Here is a 22,247-nt window from a genome sequence, read left to right on the forward strand (position 1 = left end):
CACTTTAAAATATCTTCAACAAGTTAGCTAAACTAGCATAGAACTTGGCAAATAATGTCAACCAATCCAAGGAAATCATTCTCAAAATTTAACTAGAAGAAAATTTCACATCCTATCTTTCAAGTAAAACACAAAACAAACAACAAACTCTGAACTAAGATACAATTCCAGTAAGCAAAAAGCAGACGTGACAATCCAATAATGTAAAGATGGAAATTTACCATTAACTTAATACAGTATAGTATCATTTAAAAGTCAAGAATGTACATCAACTGCAGGTGTAAGATATGCTCAAATCTTCACTGGTCTTACTTTATCACAGAGCACACATATTCGAAGAATAAGGTTCTCCTACTACAAAAAACCAGACCATTTTTATGTCTCCTTGCAATCCTAGTTTCTGAAATTGCCAGAAGACATAGCATGAACACAGTTCATTCAGGAACCTATTTCAATATTAAATATACTATCACTATACTCACATGACTAGAATTTTAAAATGCTAAACACTTGCCAGCAGGAGTGATGAATAAAGAAAAATCTGCATGTTTTATTGCTTACATAGTGAAAGACCTAAATGCATAAGTGGGGGAGGAAGAAGGGGGTGGGAGTTGACACTGATCATCTTTAGGTACCTGAAGCACTTAAGAGCTCATACCAGTGCTGGAGACATCTTACAGTTTCCCACCAGTAAGAAAATGCTTGGCTCCATCCCCCAGCCAGTCTCTCTCTTCCTTCTTCACCATCAACTTTGTAATGCAGACAGGTGTGAAAACCTCTTCAGTTCACTGATGCAACAAAAACGATTTGGAAACAAGTGCTTAATTCAACTCAAACTGTAGTGATGTAATACAAAACCAATGGTTCTCATGGGCTCCCTCCAAGGTAAATGTGGAAAGAGAGGTGGGTCTGCATTAAAATCTTTGGATTACCCTCTGAACCTATTTCTCTCTACTGGCTACAGAGATACACATTTAAAAAGAAGTCACAATGCAAATCAGTCAATCTGGCATAATTCATATTTTAGACGTGAATAATTTATTTACTGAAAAAAATGTCAGGCTTTATCTACCCACTACTAGAAACAGATGATTAAGAAGACTATATGTATTTTATTAAGATGCAGCTAGAGGTGAAAATCATCACTAGCTATCCATTCATGCCCAAATTCACTTTTAACAGTGACAACCAACTAATGACTTAAATTCTTCAACTAATGTCTACCTCTTCCACTACCAGCAATATTCACAATTACCAGGAAGCCAAAACTTATTATGTAAGACCACCAAGAACAATTAAAAAAAAAAAAGTCCCTTTTAAAGAAAGCATGTTCAGAACACTTAATTAACAGCACTGAACACTTTGTATTTTATACACAAACCATACTCAAGCACATTTTAAAATACTAAGTATTAGTAACTAAGCTGACTACCAAAGCATATCAAATCCATATCTTCAGAACTCATAATCTGCTTTGTATTGCTTCTAAAATACTAAAATTGCATAATTCAAGAAGAAAGGCATATTACTGAAGAAACTAATTACGATACACCATTATGTCATTTCTCCTGTGCAGCCACCAAGAGGAAAAAAAAAAAAGACTATGCTTAATAACCAAAGGCCACCTTCTGACTAAATACATTTTAAAGCTATTTTTTGGCTTATGGATCAAACATTTTTGTTTTTCAGAATTATACTGAGATGTAGCAGAAACAAGCCTCCAAAAGACATTTAGGTTAACTGTATTCCCTGATAAACAACCCAGAATTACAAGCAGCGGGTTTAAAAATACTGTGACTTGTGCAAATGGGAACACTGTTAAGCTGTTTATCTTGTTTAATCCTGAAGGTAAATAGCATAAGCTTCAAAATATTTTTCTTCTTTGCCATAACCTACTGAATCACATTTACAAAGGTAATGAAACATTATGGAAAATCTCACATTTTTGGAACTGCCTCTAAAATTGCTTTACTGAGTATTATACAGGTCATTATCCTCAAGATCACTGTGTCTATAAATTTCACTATAAATTTCAGTGATTTAAATCCAAACTGTGGCTTCAGTGATGCCAAGGATCTCATCTCTCCCGAGGTTCAAACCTTCAGAAACAAAACAAGAACGCTGCACAACTTTACTCTAGGCCCATTTTAAAATATGAATACTATAGTAAAGTATTTTTTTTTGTTGCATCTTCCAAGTATTTTCAAACTCCTACTGTAGTTCATTTTCAGCTTATTTAGTTCTGTTTTTAAATATTATTTGCAAGAAAAAAAAGTAATTTTGTTTCCTTAGATGTCTTTCATCCAACATTAATGATTTCTACACCAAAAATCCTATTTAATTTCATAACTCTCACCTCAAACATGTACTCATATTAAAAAAAAAATATATATTTTATAAGATATATCAGTATATGTGCCTTCTTACTCAGTACCAAAGTAAGTTTCTGAGCTGCTGCTTTAAACATGATTTTTAAAAGACTTTAATGCAGCATATATGATTGATATATTTAGCAGCTGAGCACCTCCTTTCCTCTCTGTACACAGGAAGTTTCCCCTCCCATCTGCTCAGGATATTTAAAAAAATAAATAATGACAAACTGCTGTTTTTCCATCGATGCTGCAGAAAGTGACTATTATTTACCTGTAAACATGAAAGTACCGTTGAAGCCAAACACACAAGGTAACCTGCATGGGCTCCCTGACAGAGTCACAAGACAGCTACTGGTACAAAGGAAGGAATGTGGGGATGAGAGCAGCAGCCAGCAAAGAGGAAAATCACTGCAGCTCTGAGTGAGAGTGCCAGAGTTATGCCAGGTTGAACTCTTCTGTGGAGCAAATAAGTTAATTCATGGGCAGCAGCAGCCCAGGCTTTGTCGCTCGTAGTCATATTGGAAGCCTTCAGTTTTATATTTGGGTTTCACAGCAAACATAAATAAGGTGAATTATGAAATAGACCCATGCTTTACAAGCAGATGCTTGAACCATTTAGTACAATATTTATGAGACAGCTTTAAGACTAAACAGCAGCTAAGCAGGCAACAAGCCCCCTGCACACGTAGGTAACTCTACCGCTGTTTATAACAACCAGATCTCGACAAAGAGAAAGGACAGAGGAAGATGCACTGGCAATAAACCAATGACAGACCAAAAAAATGCCTTTTTATTTTCCCCAGTTAAATTATATACAGCCACATCTTTTTTGGCCTACAGAGAATATTTATGAAAGATACACTGAGAAACTCAACTTAATTTCAAGACATACAGAAAACTGATGGAAATATAACATGTAATCTATTATTTCATAACTGTTTTTCTTCCTCCTGTGTACTACTAATTATATGATTGATTACTATATTTTCAAAATAGAAGCTCTCCCTAAAACCCACACACTGAATGCAGATCAACCCTTACTATCTGTTTTGTATTATACGTGAGGAACTATTCCAAACCTTTACAGAAAAAATACCCAAACCAAAAGCTAATATTAATAGCTGCATATATTAAATCTAGTTATCAAGCATAACTATTTTATTTTAAAAGTTAATACACTTATTCAATCTTCCAAAGACTGATATAAAATACCATATAAAGTAAACAAACAGGAAGCTGCCACTTTTCCAAGCATCCATCCTGCCCTAATGACCCATTCTTCAGTATATATTGTTTTCCCAGTCTTCTGGAGCTACAGAAATGATGGGCAATTTTCACAACTTTCACTTTATTAGTGGCAATGCCCAACAGCTGACACTGAGCAGCTTTCCCAGGGCTTCTTCACCAACGTACTTTGACACTTTGATGATGAGGAGCCCTCATCACAGACGGTTACGTAACTGCAACTATTTATAGGCAACCACTTGATTCACATTATCCACTGGGTTTTAAACCATTTCATATACTGTCACTTGATCTATCATTTTAGTTCCATAATCAAAATGCCATGTAAGAGCCAAGTAAAAAGTTTCAGTGACGCCTGTCTGCAATATCAACAACATACCACGTGAAATATTTAATCTTATCAAGAGAACCAGACGTTAGTTTCACAAGATTGGTCCTCTATAAATATATGCTGAGCAACAGTTGTTTTCTTTGCTTAACCTCCTGCTCTACCAATATCCATTACTACGCATACAACTAGTTCCTAAAACCACTGAAAGAAATCTTAGTTGTGCTAAAATCACATAATTTCTCAGTGTTCTGAGACATACTGAGAGATATGACCAGCATTTCCACTCCAGAAAATGCCCTACCAATTTGTACAACCCCTACCTTACAACTTCAGTGCCAGCTATTCAACAGTTTCAAGTTCTCTTAGGAAATGTCTCAGAGAACCACATACGACTATCAGCTGGTTTACTTATGAATATAGCAGTACTTAACGAACATCAACTTATTCTAAGAATATCAAATGCTTACGTTTTCTTCAGCTTTTCTAACTGGCTAATAGCTCTCTTAGAATACAATTTCATCCTCAAATACACCTAATTGTAATAGTTGGTGACAGCACTGGCTTTCCTCATCACAGACTTTGGCCTTTCTTATCAATCATATTAATTGATCTCAGTGTCAATTTCTTGACACTGAGATCAATTAAGCCACTTATTTTTGTAAACTGGCTTCTTTACACTTTTTGTAAACTAGCCTATAGACCGTAACTTTTTAATCCAAACAGTTTTCTCCCAAATACAATGGTTTTGCTGATGACTAATATCCCCTGTGATAATTCTTAGTAATCCATATTTTGCAAAGATACATATTTCAGTGAACACCAAGTAACTGCAAACCTCACAAAATGTTAACTTCAATGACTGCTGTATAAAGACACCTTGCACATACCTGAACATCCAAAGACACTTCCATATCGTAAGACAACAGGAAGCAGAAATATTTAAGAAAAGACATTTCTGAAAGACTACACAGGTTATGACAGTTGACTATGATATTACTGTCTAAGTACAGCTACATGCCTGCAAAATGCTCTAACCAACCAAGCAAAGAAGAGAATGTCATGATTCTGACAACTTCAACACAAACTGAAAGTCCTGAATACTTCCAACTGTCCTTACTGAAGCTGACAAAATGCAGATGTTAAAAATCAGAGACTGTTGTGAAACTCTACCAAACCTTTAAAAACAGCAGCAGTCAGAGAAGGGAGTACAATTACGAGGTACAGATAATAATTAAATGAAATATGATTAGAGGGCACAAAGTAACATTCACTTACGCAAAATGTCTACGAAGTTCAACCTAAAACCAAAGATAGGCAAGAACTGTAGCTAGGAGTGCAACTGAAAGACACGTCATTTCTTTGTTCTGGTATAATAACACAGCCCCCTGATCATCATAATATATGCAAAACTAGTTGTTCCAGAGATTATAAATAAAAAAACAAAACAAAAAGGTCATAATCAAAACATAAGACACAACTGCCCTTCAGCTTACTGCATTTTCAATGTATTATTGAAAGAAGCAAGCGGAAAATTGTCCTGAAATTCAGAGAAGCCTTTCAGCATTTAGCTAAATATGTTATGAAGTTGGTATTTTTCGGTCTTCTTAAAATCATTTTGCCCAATTCTGTCCTACTATATGAAAAATTAAAATGTGACTCAACAGCTGTTTCTTCTACTGATGCATTGACAAATGATACTTTATCACATTTCTTTTTCTTCCGCCATCAGTGCTCAGGCACAGCACCCGTGATAAACTGATGGTCCCTAGTGAATGACATTTCTAATCCTTTAAAAGCAAGCGCTACACCACAAAAGCCCAAATATCCCGTAAAGCATGGTTACAACAATTTCCAGTATCAATGTGTCTACGGTATTTTATAACACAGCCAGGTACAGGTTATAATGGATGTGGCTAAAGCCTTACTATCCAAGGACTGATGTATCAAAAGCTGATTCAACACAAATTACCTGATTTATGCACTTATTATGTTCATTGTTTTCTATATTACACGATCACAGAACTATAAGAACTCTTTCCTTTTCCTTTCCCAATGTTCTTGTGCTCCAAGTTGGCAGATCAGCTCAAGCACAGGTCTTGATTATTCCTCATGACTATCAGTGGTTTAAACTGCTGTTGGTACATGTTCTAACTAGCTAGTTCTACTAAACTCTTGACAGTTGACATCACTGCTCAAAGAAGTTCAGGAAACCAACAACTCTGGAAGAATTGCCAATCCATCGAGTTAGTAAAGAATGAGTATCCATGAATTTGTATTCAATACAGAATTATAAAAAGTCATATATCCAAACAAGCATTAACTTTCACTCTTTATCAGATAAAAGCTGTCAAAAGTGCATCATGACTCTTCATAAAATACACAGGGAAAAAAAATCATCTCACACCACTAGTGGGTGTTCCTGGAGAAAGCCCTGTTTCATAGGGAAAAACATTATCAGGGCCCAAAAGGAATAAATATCAGGATATAAAATACTCAGAAAGTTTCAAAAGGCCGCTAGGCCTAGACTTATTATAACAAGCAAATTGTTGTCTAATGATTAAAATAAGTAAACAGAAAATACTTTTACCTCTATCATCCAAGTTGCTACATCAGTATGTGAACAGGTACCAAAAAAACCCCCAGATCTCAGTTCTTAGACTAAGAAGGCAAAAGCCATTGGTGTAATTATGTGCATTGCAAAATAAGGCAGTGATGGCCAACAATACAATGGTTTACTTTGTTCTTTAGATGTGAACCATAACTGTCATATAAACACTTGGCATTTTAAAAGCATTTTTACATGCTAAAGTTGTAGCGTATTATATAAAATTCTGAACTGCTATGATTACAGTGGTGTCCAGCTGCCTCAATAATTATTCAAGGCTTGCTGCAGAAATAAAAAAGAGTAAGCATTAGAAAGCATGCAGCTAAAAAGTTAAGATATCATGAAAACTGTAAGCCACATTTAGTGAGTTTATGCTAGAAAAGCTTTATAATAATTGAGCTTGATTTTTACACATTATCTTGTCCATTTTCACATTATAACATATAATGCATTCAATAAATACACAACTAATATATACAACTTTTTAAAATACAGCTCATTAGCTTTCTTGGACAAAAAGTAAAAAAATTATTCATACGTCAAATATCAACAGCTTCCAATTAACACGAAAAGAGGGTCAAGAGCAAACTCATGGAAAGATTTTAATGCAGACTGTTCAATGAACCAGACTTCAACAAAGCCTTTCCCAACTGCACTTTTTAGGTGCAATTACTCAAGCATACTGCTGGACAGAACTTATTAAGATGAGTATAACAATCTTTTTTTTTCCCCTAGCAGCACGTAGTAATTTAAGAAATTACAAGATCTGTATGTTACTAGGCCATTCAAAAAATTCTGCGTCCTTTTACTGTAAGAGCTCCTCATCATAACAGTAACGCATGCAGACAGAGCATCTTAACATCCCTGTCATAAGCTATACCATATTTACACACTGCAGTGTTAGGCAGAAATTTAAGTCAGAGCCATTCAGGGGAAATATACAGCCATGATCTGTTTCTCAATCCAAATTATATTTGCAATTATAAATTAGGTATTTCACTACACGCTAGTGGCATTTTACATATTAAAAAGATCAATTAATGCACTACATTCTTGGCCAAGCCCAAAATAAATGACTCCCCACATTCAAACTATAATTTGCTTCAGACAACATGGGCTCTAATTTGCAAACTCTTCAGTACGGATGTAGGCAGAACCCACCTCATGATTTGTGTAGAGCTCCATCCTGGGTAAACACACAGCTACACAGCACAATATGCAAATAAAAGGTATGAACCTCATTGCGTTATCCTTCCTAGAGATTTTTGTAAGTCAGACTCATTATTGTCAAAGCAGTATTTAAATTACGCCAGCAAAAGAAAAAAAGCTTTCATCTTTCCAATTTAAGTGGCGCTTTTAATGCCAAGTTAACATTATAATGGTTTATCTATGTTGGAGAATTAAATTTAGTTTGTTTTTTCAAGCACAAACAATTTTAAAGGAAAATTTTCACCATGTATTCAAACATGTGATTTTCTGTTTTCATATCAGTTACTTCTACATTAATTATTCAAAACAAGCCTCTCTCATGTCACTTACGGAAGTGCAGATGTAAATAACAAGAGTGTGTGTGAATATACAGAATTCTTATAACAAAGCAATATGACAATTTCTTTAACATCTTAAGCACATAAGACACCAGATCACCTACTTCTTTTTTTCCCAATTCTAATATGAAAAACAAATCTGATTTTGATACTAAGTCTAATTTAATAAATGTTTTCTTCTCAGTATTTAACCTTTGGTGATATAGTTTCCAGTTCAATTAATACAATAAAAAAGTGGTGGGGGGGAGAGAAGTAATGGAAGAATGTCAAGCCAGGCTTGCTCTTGTATCTATACCGTGATACTTACAAGAATGCTGCTACTGATCTTCTGTTAAATTACAAAAGAAAAATTATTTACCAAAATAAAAAAATAAGAAAAAAAGAAATAGATGCTTTTTATATGACTGAGTTTGGATTATAAGTCAGCCCTGTTTTGCTCATAACACCCTTAACACTGTTAACAACCATTAGCAAAGTGCCAAAGACAGCAGTGAGTTTAAAACAACTAGAGCCAGCTACCAAAATTGCTGCAGGAGACAAAGGGGATCAAGGTCAGCATTCTTCTAGCGCAACAGCTAATCCACTCATATGAACATGGTATTGGCACGGGTGGCCGTAATAAATTTGCAAGAAATATAAAATATACATGATCCCACCTGGTTTTCCCCGTCCTTTCGAGAGAACCATTTTGCTCTCACTGGTCTCAAGCCATTACATATCTGAGCGAGGAAGGGGAAGGAGGAGTTCACAGAAGTTCAGGGTCAGACAATGTTCACGTATCCTGTCACCTTCTAACTCAAAGCAGAAGAACTCTTATGCCACGCACTGAAACCTACATATTTTGGGTGTGCGTGTGGGGGGAGACCTGCAATAGGAGCGATGTGTCATACGTGCGGAGGCTGCGAGCAGAAGAGCTGTCAGGAGAACGCTGCCTCGCTTGAAGAGGAGGAGGCGGCGGGGAAAGGACGGTGACGAACGCAGGATCACCAAAAAATCCGGCAGCGCTCAGGGGCTGCCATCCCCGGCTCACCCCTGCGGCCCGGCTTCGCTCGGCCCCCCTGGCAGAGGGCTCAGCCTCTCGGAGCTGGCCCCTGGCCCCGCGGAGCCGCTCCCAGCCGCCACCGGGCAGCGGAAATCCCCCGCAGCCCGGCCCGACCCTGCCCGGGGGCGCCGAGCGGCGCTCCCCGCGCCCGGGGCTCTCCGGGCAGCCCCGGCCCTCTCGCGGGGCGCTCTCCCACGACCACCATCACTTCCCCCCTGCTCCGGGGCCGCGCTGTCACCTCACCCCCCGCGACGTCCCACGCACCGCAGGCCGAGAGCCAACACCCCGCCGCGAGCCGGACCCGCACCCCTGGGCCGGGAGACAATGAGCAGCCACAACTCACCAGCAGCGCCGGAGCTTCGTGGGTCGGGGGGCGGTTCCTTTGCCCCTTCTCCTTCCCCTTCTCCTCCGCCTAGGAGCGGTATCCGGCCGCCGGGAGCCGAATCCCCCTCCCCTCGCCGCCCGAGAGCCTTCGCCGGACCGCCGGCCGCGCTCCCTCCCCGAGGAAAGTCACTTTATTCCCCGCTCCAACATGGCTGCTCCCCCCGCCGCCGCCGCCGCAGCGGCAGCTTTCTCCTCGCCGCGGCTCCCCGCCGCCGCCAGCGGAGAGCGGCCGCAGGCCGTGCTCGGGAGCCGCCCGGCCGGCCGCTGGCGGTGCCGAGAGCGTCAGCCGAGCCGGGCCGCGGGGGTGTGCGAGGAAGGGGCGAGCCGAGGCGAGCCGGGCTGGTGGGCCGCCCTCCCCGCTGCGGGGGAGCCCGGCCGCGCCGAGCCGAGCGGGGCGCTGCTGCCGTTCGCCGGTCCTCCAGCGGCCCTGCGCGGCCGCCTCCTCCCGCGGGAGGAAGTGGGTCTCGGCGGCAGAGGCTCCCGGGAAGCCGCCCCGGGGCCCTGCGTGCTGCTGGCCGTCCGAGGGGTCTCCCCGAGCCCTTTCGTGTAGGGCCGGGTAGAAAAGGGGCGTTTGCTCGCTTCATTTTTACCGGTTCCTTGGCAGCGTTTCCTCTTGGGTTTGCAGGGGGATTTAGCTCATCTCTGAGGCATCCCCCCGCTCCCCCTTTCTACGGCTGGCACATTAGTAGCCAAAGTTAAGGGAAACCGGGTATCTCTTTTGATCAATTTCTAACTCATGTTTTCCGTATTTATTCTTGTGGTGTTTTCTTTCCTTTGTCTCCTGCGTTCAGCGGTGCCCGTACCATCCCCCTTGTCCTCCTGGTGGTCGCTCTGACAGCCGCTCTGCCTTCCTGCGCTTAGAATCCTTCTCCCCTCGAAGTGATCCAGTCTGTGTTTCCTCACTTCTCAGCCCTTTCCAGCCCTGAATTTCTGAGGCTTTGTGTATCACTGAACGAGACCTGGAAGGTGAGCCAGCTGCTCTGCACTGTGTTTTTTCACATTTCCATCACAAAGAACAAGATCTGTCAGGAAGGCCAAATCTGAGCTGATTTTAGCAACATGGTTTTGAATTAAAGTACCAGGGCATAGGTACACTTGGGCCAGAATTTGGAAAATGGTTTGCTTTTTTCCCCGTTGGACATCTGCTGATCCTTGCTGCCTACCTGCTGTCTTGCTTTTGTCAGTTCAAATTCGGTGTCATGGGGCCTTTTCCATCTTCATGCAGACAAGGGTTATGGGTCTTAGCTTCACCACACTCCTGTGAATGCTGAGTGAGGCCAAAACTGCTTCATTCTGCAGGCAGGTCTGTACTGTGCTGTGTCTAGGTGGAGACTAGAGTACATTTTCATTTGCAGAAGCAAGTCCCTGATTTTGAGGAACTCTGTGTGCAGCTTATTCGAGCCAGGCCTTCTCCACAGTAGGGCCAAGAGGGAGCTGCCTTCACAGGAGCAGTGCCAGCTGAAAATTCCCCTGCTTCCAGCTCTGTTGACCCTTCCAACAGCACAAGCAAACCAGAATACAGACAAGTATGTTTCCCAGTAAACAGAAGTCAATTGCTCTTGCCTAAAAAAGGAGTGCAAGCATGAAACCACTTCTTAAATGCACAGAAATTCACTTTGCTCATGCTGATGTAAATTTCTAGTGAAATTGGTTTATGATAAAAAGAAGTAAATATGACTCAGAAACAAATGTCCTGTTTATACAGACTAAACATGATTACCACGGTGTTTTTGCATGTTTTCAAGATGTAGGATAGCTACCTTACATTTGCAAAACTTGTGGGATTTTTAATAACACAGAGAAAGCAGACACTCAAGCTTTGAACTTTCTGGTAATGCAAAGATACCCCTTACAGATCTTCTTTAAAGCTCAGGACCTACCAGTTCCTGCTAGACCTACCAGTTCTCCTGATCTTTGAATGCTAACTAGATGATGTATGTTTTGTTTTATCTTATTCAATTTGAAGGCTATTTTGGGTACGTAGTCACATTAGAAATGATAGTGTGCAAGTTTATTATGTGCATGATTTTTAAAACAAGCTTCTGAGACAGCACAGTAACGAGTGCAGCATGTCCATTTATTGCAGCACATCCAAGTAAATGCTGTTCCACCTATGAAGTACAGAGAGAACGTGGGTTGGAGGTTTATGAAGCCGTGGTTTTATATATTAAAAATATCAGTAAAATATGTTCATTTTGCTTGATTCATAAGTCTGCTGTTGATACTTCTGTTATTACAGGAAAAGTAATTATGGCAAATAAAGGAAGAAACTTAAAAAATGAGCAGTTAGGATGAGTCACCCAAGAAATAAGGGGTCAACACTGATTGCAGTGTTATTAGAGTATTTTAGGGGTTTCCACTTAGAATGGGGAGAATTATGAATTTTTAAGAGGGAAGAGTTTGTAATGGTAGAACACTTGATACCCATTTGGCCTTTGTATGTGCCACTACCTCGTGACCTCAGATGAAGATTTTCACATCTGGGCAAAAGACAGTGCAGAAGGAAGACAGAGTGATAGACTTAAGTTTGAAATGTAGGCACCGGTTTTGATTGATTTATCCCATGGGTCTAGTTTTATAACTATAGCTATTGATTTGTTTTATTATTTAGTGGATTATGTAGCAATCAATCATATTTCCATCTAGCTAACCATGATGATTAATATTTTAAACTAGTTTTAAGATGGATTGGCTGGTGAGTGCAATAGGTCTTCTCTCTAATCCAGCTAGAATGGAATACACCCAGGTTACATGGAATGAATTATTGCCACTGGACAATCTGATGAAATTTATATCAGCCATCAGAATCTAAATCCAGCAGTAGGAATACAGTTCTGTCAGGGGACTGAGATTTCCTGCTTTGAAAATGAACATTTTGGCTTTACCTCTACATTTCTTCAACAAAAGTATGCAGTTATTCTGTGACAGTAAAAGTATGGAGGTTAAATCAGTGGAGTTCATATAATGGTAGATGAAACCCTACAGAAACATGCATTTTTAACACAATGTATGTGGAAAGCAGTTACTTCCCTGCCAAGAGGCAAGCTCAAGATTCTGTGTCACTGCATCAGGAGTCAGCGACCTCGCAATCAGCAGCAGTGTGGGAAAGCATTGTGCTAAACTACAAGGGATGTGTTCGTTTGCAGGGGAAGGACTGAAAGCCTTGGCAGGTTATTAAAAGAGGAAATGATTTCCAAATACAATATTCTGTTTTGAAATGCAATTGTTTTTTTCTATTGGATGCCAAAAAATTCTGAAGAATGCAATATCCTCTAACTAATTGTATCTGTGCTCTGAGAAAAGAAACAGGGCTATTGTTCTCCTCACAGCACGAGCTATTTATATGTTAGTCTGTGCAGCACTCCTTTCTGTAATGATTGTCTTCCACCTATGCAAAACTCCAATCCATTTAAAATAATCAAATTAAGATAGTTTCTTGCTTTCTTACATCAGGCTGATATTCATATAAAGCGTTTTCCAGGTTACTTGAATTTAGTACAAGGCCTCTAGGCTAAATACAGTACAATTCTATTACCTCGCTGGATGGCCAAACCCCTTCCTTTCTGATGAATGGAAGCAGGAAGTAGTAACACGAAGGAGGTACCTCTTGAAAGAAGGCAAAAGGAGTATGCTTCTGCTAAGAAGAGCTGTAGTTATTTCTACCATGATTTCTGTAACTGATAGCTGGTCGTTGTTTCAGTTGCAATTTGCTTTAGCTGTCTATATTTCACATAAGCATATTTTGGAAAGTTACTATTTGTTCTTGTAAACCTTGTTTTTGGCAAGCAGGAAAGAGTTATCAAAGTGAAAATAGTGGGGTGTTCATTATCTACACTTGAGATTTTCATTTGCATAGCTATACAGGTGTTTGGGGACTGATTAACTGCTGTAGAAATTACTAGAAGACTAAGCACATTACCTGTGCTTAGTTCCTATCTCTATATTATAATTTTTTAGCATGTAAATATTTGTAATATATGACATGACATATACATATTAAATATTGTCACTGTTTTCTTCCTTTATATTGCTAAACCTTTTAGTTCCTGTATGTAACACCACAGTATCCTGTCACAATGCTACTTAAATATTGTTTCTCATTTCCTCACATCTTGCATCTCTAAATTTTGAAGAATATTTATCAGTCATGCAGTTAATGATTTCAGTATCTTTACAATATCAGAATTGATGCTTTTATTTATATCTGGCAATTGTGGTATTTGTACATACAAAGTATCTATCAGTTGTGTATATTTTTTTGATCTGGAGTACTGCTTAAGTGGAAAATCTAGTTTCATTGCTTGTTTTTTCTTGACTGTTTTCTTCTTCCAGATGGAGATTCCTCCAGATAATGTAAATGAAGGCTTTCCATTGACTTCAGCAAGAGTCAGCTTAGTCCTTGCAGAAGGAAGTTAATAGCATGGAGACAGACTCTTTTTGTACAGTTCTGCCTGGGTTTGCAAACAAACACTAGACACTCCTTTATTTTTCTACTACTGCTGTGAAAGACAGGACATCCTGCTTTTCAAAACAAAAGATATTAAGCCTATTTCAACTAGGTCAATTACCATGCTCAGATAGAAAATGGTGAGATATTTTCTGTAATTGTCTAAAAATTAGGTTTGTGCCTTGGATAACACATCACTATAAAACTATAGCCTAGTGAAAGAAAGATTATTTTATTATTTTTCTTAATATTTTGTTTACATTTTGTGTTGGAGACTAAAGGTGGGGAAAAGAATTTGAGCAAAACAATGAAGATCTGCAGGTAATGAAAATTGGTCACTTGTATGTGCACATTTCTGCTGCTTGTCCCTTTCAGGTACCATTCAGGGATACAATTCTCCCTTTGTGAAACAGAAATCTGAAATGGCAGGGGAAGAAGCTCCTATTCTTCTCTGTTTCTTCCATGCAGGTTCAGTGTCTCAGACAGAATAGCTTCTTCATGGCAAGTAAATTGCTTCATAGAAATTTGCAGTCATTATTCACTGAATTGATTAGAAATGCCATCAGTGAGTCTCAGAACCTTTGTATCATTGCCAATTCGAACTACTTAGTGGATTTGAAATTAAAGCACAAAATACACAGAGACTCCTGCAGTTGCAAGACTATAGGTGTCAAACATCTTGGTCTTTCCTTATTGTAATGGTTGCTCTCCCCAGAGTGTTTCGGGACTTAAATGATATTACTTTCAGTCATAACAGCTGATTCCTTTCTTGTAATACTATTACATAAAACTTAAGTCTGTTCTAGCAAAGATGGTAGCTTCCATCTAGTTCCAGTGAAGATGAAACCAGATCATTCTCAAATTTCTGATTTTAATTCTGGGCAGGAAGGTGTAGAGAGACATGGGACTAAAAGAAGTGGGAGCAGAACTAAAATCCAATGTAGGGAATATGAGGAGTATCAGAAAAGGCACATGAAAATGGAACCAGTGTGCATAGTGAATGCTGGAAATAAAATGAGACACAGGGAATCTGGGGATAGAACGAAATGAACTGGGGGAAACATAGGCTACCTCAGCAAGAACTGAGTACTGCACACTTTGCTTTCTGCATGCCACAGGTCAAAGGTATATGATACATTGTTCACGTGCAGAGACTTTCTTATATATTCTAGAGATCCCTGTGGATGCTCAGATCAACTACATTTTGGAGTTTTTTGTGCACTGGTAGCTGGTTGGCTGACTGCTTTGAAATTTATAATGGTAGCTTTTGAGATGTCAGTAGGAAATAGCCTTTGCAAAACAAGCACTACAGATAGAGAAGGGGGATGGGAGGAAAGCTGGGATGGATGAAGGAGAATGCAAGAGAGAAGAAAGAGAAAATAAATTCAGGAAATTGGGAAGGAAGTAGATGTAGGGCTTTATCTGTGAGTCTAGGCCAAAGGCATTTTGTAATCTTAACAACACTAACTATGCAAGGGAGATAGGTAGAATTAAGATGTTATTTTTTTAACTGCCCCAGCTAGTTGCCCTGCCCTCCTGCAGAAAGTTGTTACACCCTGAGGGAGAAGAGACAGAACCATACCTATTTCCCTGTATAGTGTGGCAAGTAGCTTTAACCACCAGTGAGGACGTGGAGGCAGGTGAGTCAGATGCCTGTAGTTTCTTCCAACACACCTCCAAGGGAGGGTACCCTCTGGCACATGGGAGGGACAAAGTGCTGAGGTCAGTAATAACTTTTTAAATTGCAACAGCTAGATCGGTCAGGCTTTTCTTAACTAATTTTTGCTGTTCTATGAATCCTACTTTAGGCAGCCATGTGTATACTTATATGTTGGTACTAAATTTGGAAGACTCCATCCAAGAAAGAGAGAAAAAAGGGTGGCATAAAACCAGAAGAATATAGATGGCAGCTCCTATCTGCTCATTGGAATAAATGCTTCCTCTTAGGTACCAGAGAGAAATTTTACATAGCTACATGTGCATTTAAGGTTGATAAGACAATTAATTAAACTGATATGTAACCTATAGAATTGTTCTGACACTGCAAATACCAAAGTGCATCTTCAAATGAGGTTAACAATTTCTAAAGATATAAGGATAAGTAAAGAAGAGGTCACTCATAAATTTCAATTGATTTAAGTGTGGAATTCCTCACCAATTTCTTTTTGTGTAGCTGCTTGCTTTGCCAAATTGCTGATTAATCAACTAAACTATTCTCTAAGTCAAGCACAGCATTTTTCAAGTTCTGTTTCAGCACGGTATGAAATAATAGAGCTATAAACAAAAAAATTACAAACCACAACCCCCCCCCCCCAAAAAAACAAAAAGCAGGAATGCCACAGTTCCCCACATATCTATTAGCTGTCATCTGTAGAGTCTAGCTGTTACCCAGAACCATGTTAAAATTAAATGGTGAGCTTTATTTAACACACTTATTTGTTCTTTCCTTCTTTACCATTCTTCATTTCAAAGCTCTTTTCTTCACTTCACAACATGGCATATTCCTGGCCATGCAGATACTTATACTGCACAATTATACTTACCTTTAAAAAAAACAAAAATTCAGTTGGAGATTTTATAGCTCAAACAACATTCATGACTTTAGAATTAGTTAAGTATTTTGCAGAACAGATAGTAATTTATGTCAGTTTATAGACCATACAGAATTTAGGATAAATGTCTACTAGAAATTAAAAAAACAAAAAACAAAAGAAAAAAAAGGTAACTAGTTACTCAAAATTCCATATTGGTGTGCTTTAATCTTATTAGCTTCATTCAATATTTTGTTTTGAACAATTAATCTACCCTTTTTATAATTCATCAAAACAGTTTATTTTTCCCACCAATAAGCTCTCCATAGAAACAGTTGTATCTTAGTAACATACCAAGAATAGAGTTCAGGGAATACACTGCATCTGTATATACTGCCCTTAATGAGCCATTTCTAGTTAGAAGGGAAGGTGAGAGTCTCCTTTCTGCAATTAGCAGAAAGCACAGCACTGCAATACAACATCTAGTGCTTCCTAGGTTGATCTCCTTACACATGAGATACAGGTAATTTCTGCCTCTTGCTCCTTGCCCTTGATAGGAGCATGTCAGCAAAATGACAGATGGCTGTCCCTTACAGCTGGGGGTTTATTTTTTTTGGTTTTGTTTTAATTGGATGCTAGTTGATGAAGTGTGTGAACACTTATTGGTTTTGGTCCTTGTCAGCTAAATTCAAAACTGGTTTTACTACTGCCCCTGTTTGTTTGGAGTTTTTTTGCTGTCCCAGGTCCTTCTACATAGAAAAATTTTGAAAATTGTTTTGCTGGTACCACCTTGTGTGGATCTGTAGCTGCTGTGTAGGGCACTACTCTTCTAGACTCCAGATGACTCTAGCTTTACCAGCTCTCTTCTCATTGTGTTGACTCTCTCCTTCCTGCTCTTCCTGTGCTTGCTGTAGGGTGCCTGTTTGTCCTCTGGCACCTTTGTTCTCTCTGTCCCTCACAAAGCTGAACTGATCCAAGGGAACGGTTACAATGACATTTGAGCTTCTCTGCAGCAATGTGTTGATATTTACACTGAGCTGGTTATTAGCAAGTGGAGCACATGACTGCATTGTAAAATCTGCTTAGTTTAACCAGTGCTTCAGGGGAAAAGAAGCGGGAAGTAGAGTGATGCAGGGGCTGTGTGTCACTCCTTACATGGTTGGTGGAGGCTGTGCCATTAATTTGTCTGGGTGGTAAGGGATGAAGCGTGCTTTTCAGCTGATTCTCACACTGCTTTGTAGTTGTTATTTGCTGCATATTCCCTGCCTTGACTGGTACTCTTCTCTGCTTCAAAATAAACCAGACCATTTAAGACTAGGGTAGAGTGGAGGGTACACTAACCCCAGCCCTCCACAAGAAGTTTTTAAGATGACAAGCAACAGAACATCCCATCCCAGGTTTTGATTAAGGAAAAGAGTAGTTATCAGCTTTGGTCTCAGGCACAGACTAACTGAGGGAATGAAGGCAGAGGCAAGACACCTCTTGTCTCAGCACACAGTTATTATAAGAACATGTCTGGAGGCAAAAAAGAGGCCCAGGAACCCAGAGAAACCAGACAGATTTAACAAGAATTTCTCTTACCCTCTGTGTGGGGAGGCAGAGGGAAAGCATCTTGCTGAAACATGGTTTTAGAAATTTTGTATTTGTGTGGTTAATCTAAATTTGCAGCAGTAGCAAGCGAGCTATTTCAGACTATGAAATGGGGACACTGGGAGGGGTCTTTTTTATGTTTCAGGGAAATGTTAGGGTACTGTGAAGTGCCAGTTATTTTTTAGGAGGACGAAGTATAAAAAAGAAGCAGCAGAGCTTTGGAAGTCATGGGGGCTTTGACACCCCTCTCTACCAACCTGTGTATGCCCATCTAACCCTAGAGATACTCTTTTCTCACTTCTCTTTGGCTATGGTATCTCCATGCTCATGTCTCAGGCAGCTGTTGGTCCTCATTCTACAGCTTGCATCATTGCTGCAGCCACAGGTCACTTCCTGTACCTTCCATGTGGGTGGGAATAGGCAGGCCAGGGACTTTTTCCAACATGGGAATGGATGCGAGAAAAAGAATAACACAGAGTGCTGACAGAAGAGCAAGAAGGCCTGCAGTGATATTGAAAAATGGTCTATGTGGAGGGAAGGGATTCAGCCTAAAGCAGCTGATCTTCTCTCCTAGGCCCTAGCAGAACCTGCAGATTGCTCCCTCATCAGCTGTCCAAGAAGGCTGTGTCCACATTAGCAATTCATTTCAAAGCAACAGTGTGGTTTGGAGGAAAATCTTGTCATTGTCTCCACTTACCATGTGGTGTTTCAGTTCTGAAAATAGTTTTGGTGCATACAAACCAAATTCCTTCAAGAGGAAATGAAAACAGAAGCTCTGCTTCCAACCTGCTCCACATGCACCCTAGCGCTAATGGGGACAAGAGGTTCCAAAATAATGTGTGAGCTGCATCATCACAAGGTCCTCTAGCACATACCTAACACTTCTTCTCAGAAAGCTTTGGAACACATGTATAGCGGAGGTGTTTGGCTCCAGTGACCAGGCTAAATATATCTAGAATAAAGCCCCAAAACATATATAATGGAAAAAATTAGGTGCCTTAGTATCAGCTATTTCATTCTACCAATCCAGTCCTTATGTGCTGAATTACGTTCTTCTGAAAATACTGCTTACCTTTTCCTGTACCTTGAGCTGGCTTTGGGAAATGCCAAATTTAACCTAAAAATGTGCCTAGAATATTTCTTGTATCTGGCAATGGGGATGCCCACACAACTTAATTATATATGTTAGCCCTTTAATCACTAAAGACATCTCTCTAATCACTATTAAAGAGCTAATGTTGCTCATCTTAACTTGAATGAAAGACATAAAACAAAACCTGCCAGCAATCACAGTTGTAGGTATGCTGGTACTGTAGCCAAGGATACAGGGAGAGCTGGGGAATTGTACTCCAGGGTGGGTGAAGGCACATAGGCTGAAAACTGCACTCAGTAAGATGCCTACTCACCAAAACAAAAAAGGCAGACATAGCTGGGTGAATAATGGTGACAATGTTATTCTCTCCTGAGTAGAAACTACTATGTGCCTGCTATAAGGGTAGAAGAAACCAGTGTTTAAGCCAGAATGATGAAAGATGTAACAGTCTACATTTACCAATATAATTAGAAAATTATATAAATTCTTAACTGTTGTATTGTCTTTTTCCCCCCACTTTTCATATGATTTCCATTTATTTATGAGGCTCTTTATTTGCATAGCTCAGTGGCAGCACTGATGTAAGCGTCTGCAAGTACCCGGTGCTCTGTGCTGCTATTGTCACTCACAGTCAAGATTTAGTTACAGCTGCTCCCAGGAGCCATAATGTGCCCTCATCCCTCACGTATCCTACTGTGAATTGAAAACATGTGCTAACAAAATGTTATGAAATTACATATTTTAGATATTAATAATTAGATATTTTTTCATATGGAAAATTTTAGTGTTCTTTAAGAATCTGTAATTTCTACAGTTTAATCTTTTTTTTCTTGCCATGTCAGATAAACCTAGACATTCTGCTCTCAGATGATAGCACGTTTGGAGATATGAGAGAAACAGGGAGCTGCTGGAACATATTGCAGAAGCCTAAAGCACTTAGCAACAGAGAAAGTGTGGGCTGCAGCGACAGAAGCCGGAATGTGGAAACAAGTGACATCGAGGCGGCTGTTTGGGAAAGAAGAGCTTTTACTTTGTTTATAATTTCAGTAATTCTAAAGAACTTGGCAGTGTGGGAGGTCACTGCAGTCTCTGACTCTGCACATATCCTTTTCTGTGTGCCTGTTTTTCAAATGCCTATGATAATTATTACCAAGAATGCTGGATGTTCTAATTTCCTTTTGTATTTCCTGTTTCTCTAAAACTAGAGAAGTAAAATTAAGGTATTTGTTTTGCATCAGTTTATTCTGTTAAGACATATTCATGTGGCAGGCACTGTGAATAGTTTTTTAAATTATAGTGATAATGTCTTCTGGAGTGATACAATCATTTACCGTGATGCTTTTTAGTGCTTTGCACTAGAATATCCTGATGGTGTGCACTAATGATAGTGTGGATGTCAAATAACTGCTAAAGAAAACTGCCTGAGGTGCTGAGCAGGGTAAATTGAGTTGCGATAAAATAAAAATTTTTCTGACATCACAGTGACTTTTACAAGGGCATTCAGAAATCAGTGCATTTCTATGTCCTGCAGGTCCTACTGAGGTAGAAATTATCTGGAGAATTTTACTCACCACTTACTGGGGATTGTTTTACCTAATGCATATGCACCTGTAAATGCCAAAATCTCCTTTCCTCTGAAAAGTTATTGTGCACATTAAATGCAGGGGCTGCACAGCTCTAGGGTTGATAAAAAGGCCTTAGGCAACTCAGGACACTTAAGGAACTTGGAAAGCTTACCATAATTGTTACATTTTGTATTTAATGAAGGTTGAACTAGCCATTAGCTTGTATTTTCTTTTTCCTCTGTATAAATATCTCTTGTGGTTTGCATTATTCAGTGTGTCTACTTTTGTGGTATTACCACTTGAAAATAACAGTCAAAGTAAATGATAGAGATGTACCAAATTATTATAATACAGGTGCTACAGGAATTCCTAGAGCAGAAAAAAACACAAAAAGTGAATTTATATAATAATGATACCTGAGGAACTATTAGTATTGAAGTTTAACAAATTTATCTACTCACTGAATACTAGTGTTGAATAGCTTCAAGCTACTGTTGATATTCTTTAACTCCACAGGTGACTTGTCATTAGGTAACTGGCCTTTAAAGGGAATTGGATTCAGCCTAACTACTGATATCAACTGTTTACTTCCAAAATGCTATAGTAATTTCAGTTATTAAAATGCAGTAATCACCTCACATTAGATGGCAAATTAAAAAAAAAATAGAAAAGTAAAATAAAATAATAAAAAACAATTAACAAAAAATGCAGTCACCAGGCCAAAGCTGGGTAATAAATGTATTACTGAGAAAGTTAATAAAGTACACAGACATCCCTGGGCTGTAAGAGAAGTGTAGTGTAGGTGTTATCAAATCATCCAGGCTCCAACAGGGTGAACCTGAAAAGTCATCCTATGACACTTACAAACAGCAACATCTTCAAGCCTTCCAAAACACACTGGGACCTCTTACAGCTCACTTATGGAGTGAAGATCATTTTGGTCTGAACCTCCCAAGGTCCCTTTGCTTAAGAACAACCCTGAAAATATGTTCCAGCACTTGTAGCCTCAGGGCAAAACACTGTTCCTTGAGGAAGGTTCCCACAGCTCCCTGTCTGCAAACTTCTCAGGGTCTCAGCGCCAGACTGTCTCTCTCCTTTTTAATATCTTGCTTCCATATTAATAGCTCCAGAGTCCCGGGGAGGAAGTATCACTTGTTGAAGGAGTTTAAAGACCTGAAATTCCAGCACCATTGCTAAAATATATGCCTTGACCTACTCCCACTTAATGTTTTTCCTTTCTTCTTGCTTTCTTCTTCTATTGCTCTCAGCTGCTGCCTTTCTCTCATTATAAGCAGGACCATTATCTCTTTATCTCAGATCTCTGTTGTACCCAGCATACATAATTGCCACCATCAACCCTTAATTCTCTGACTCAGAAAATGTAAGTCAGAGGCTTGAGGGAGCTCCACCTGCACTGCAGAGATGTGCCAGGGCCCTTCACCTTCCCATTCAGCACTCCCACTCTCTGCCTTCTATTTCAGTTACTGCTCCAAAG

At 39.4% G+C, this 22,247-nt stretch overlaps 1 protein-coding gene across 5 annotated transcripts in view; it reads right to left on the bottom strand.

Moving 5' to 3' along the window:
• CDK17 (cyclin dependent kinase 17) overlaps nt 1-9,870 on the bottom strand; it is an 89,494-nt gene extending 79,624 nt beyond the window's left edge. The window contains exons 1-2 of one of the 5 annotated variants that reach the window (XM_039704231.1): nt 9,486-9,870; nt 659-788 (exon numbers count right to left, since the gene is read on the bottom strand). The gene's annotated coding sequence lies outside the window, so the exon portion shown is untranslated. Of the gene's footprint in view, nt 1-635; nt 789-8,756; nt 9,429-9,485 lie in introns of those variants that run through there. The other 4 variants (XM_039704230.1, XM_039704227.1, XM_039704232.1 and 1 more) reach the window with 4 other exon arrangements.
• Nucleotides 9,871-22,247: the final 12,377 nt, after the last annotated feature.

The sequence above is a fragment of the Passer montanus genome, unplaced genomic scaffold (assembly GCF_014805655.1).
Source record: "Passer montanus isolate IOZ18808 unplaced genomic scaffold, ASM1480565v1 scaffold17, whole genome shotgun sequence".
NCBI classification, from domain to species: Eukaryota; Metazoa; Chordata; class Aves; order Passeriformes; family Passeridae; genus Passer; species Passer montanus.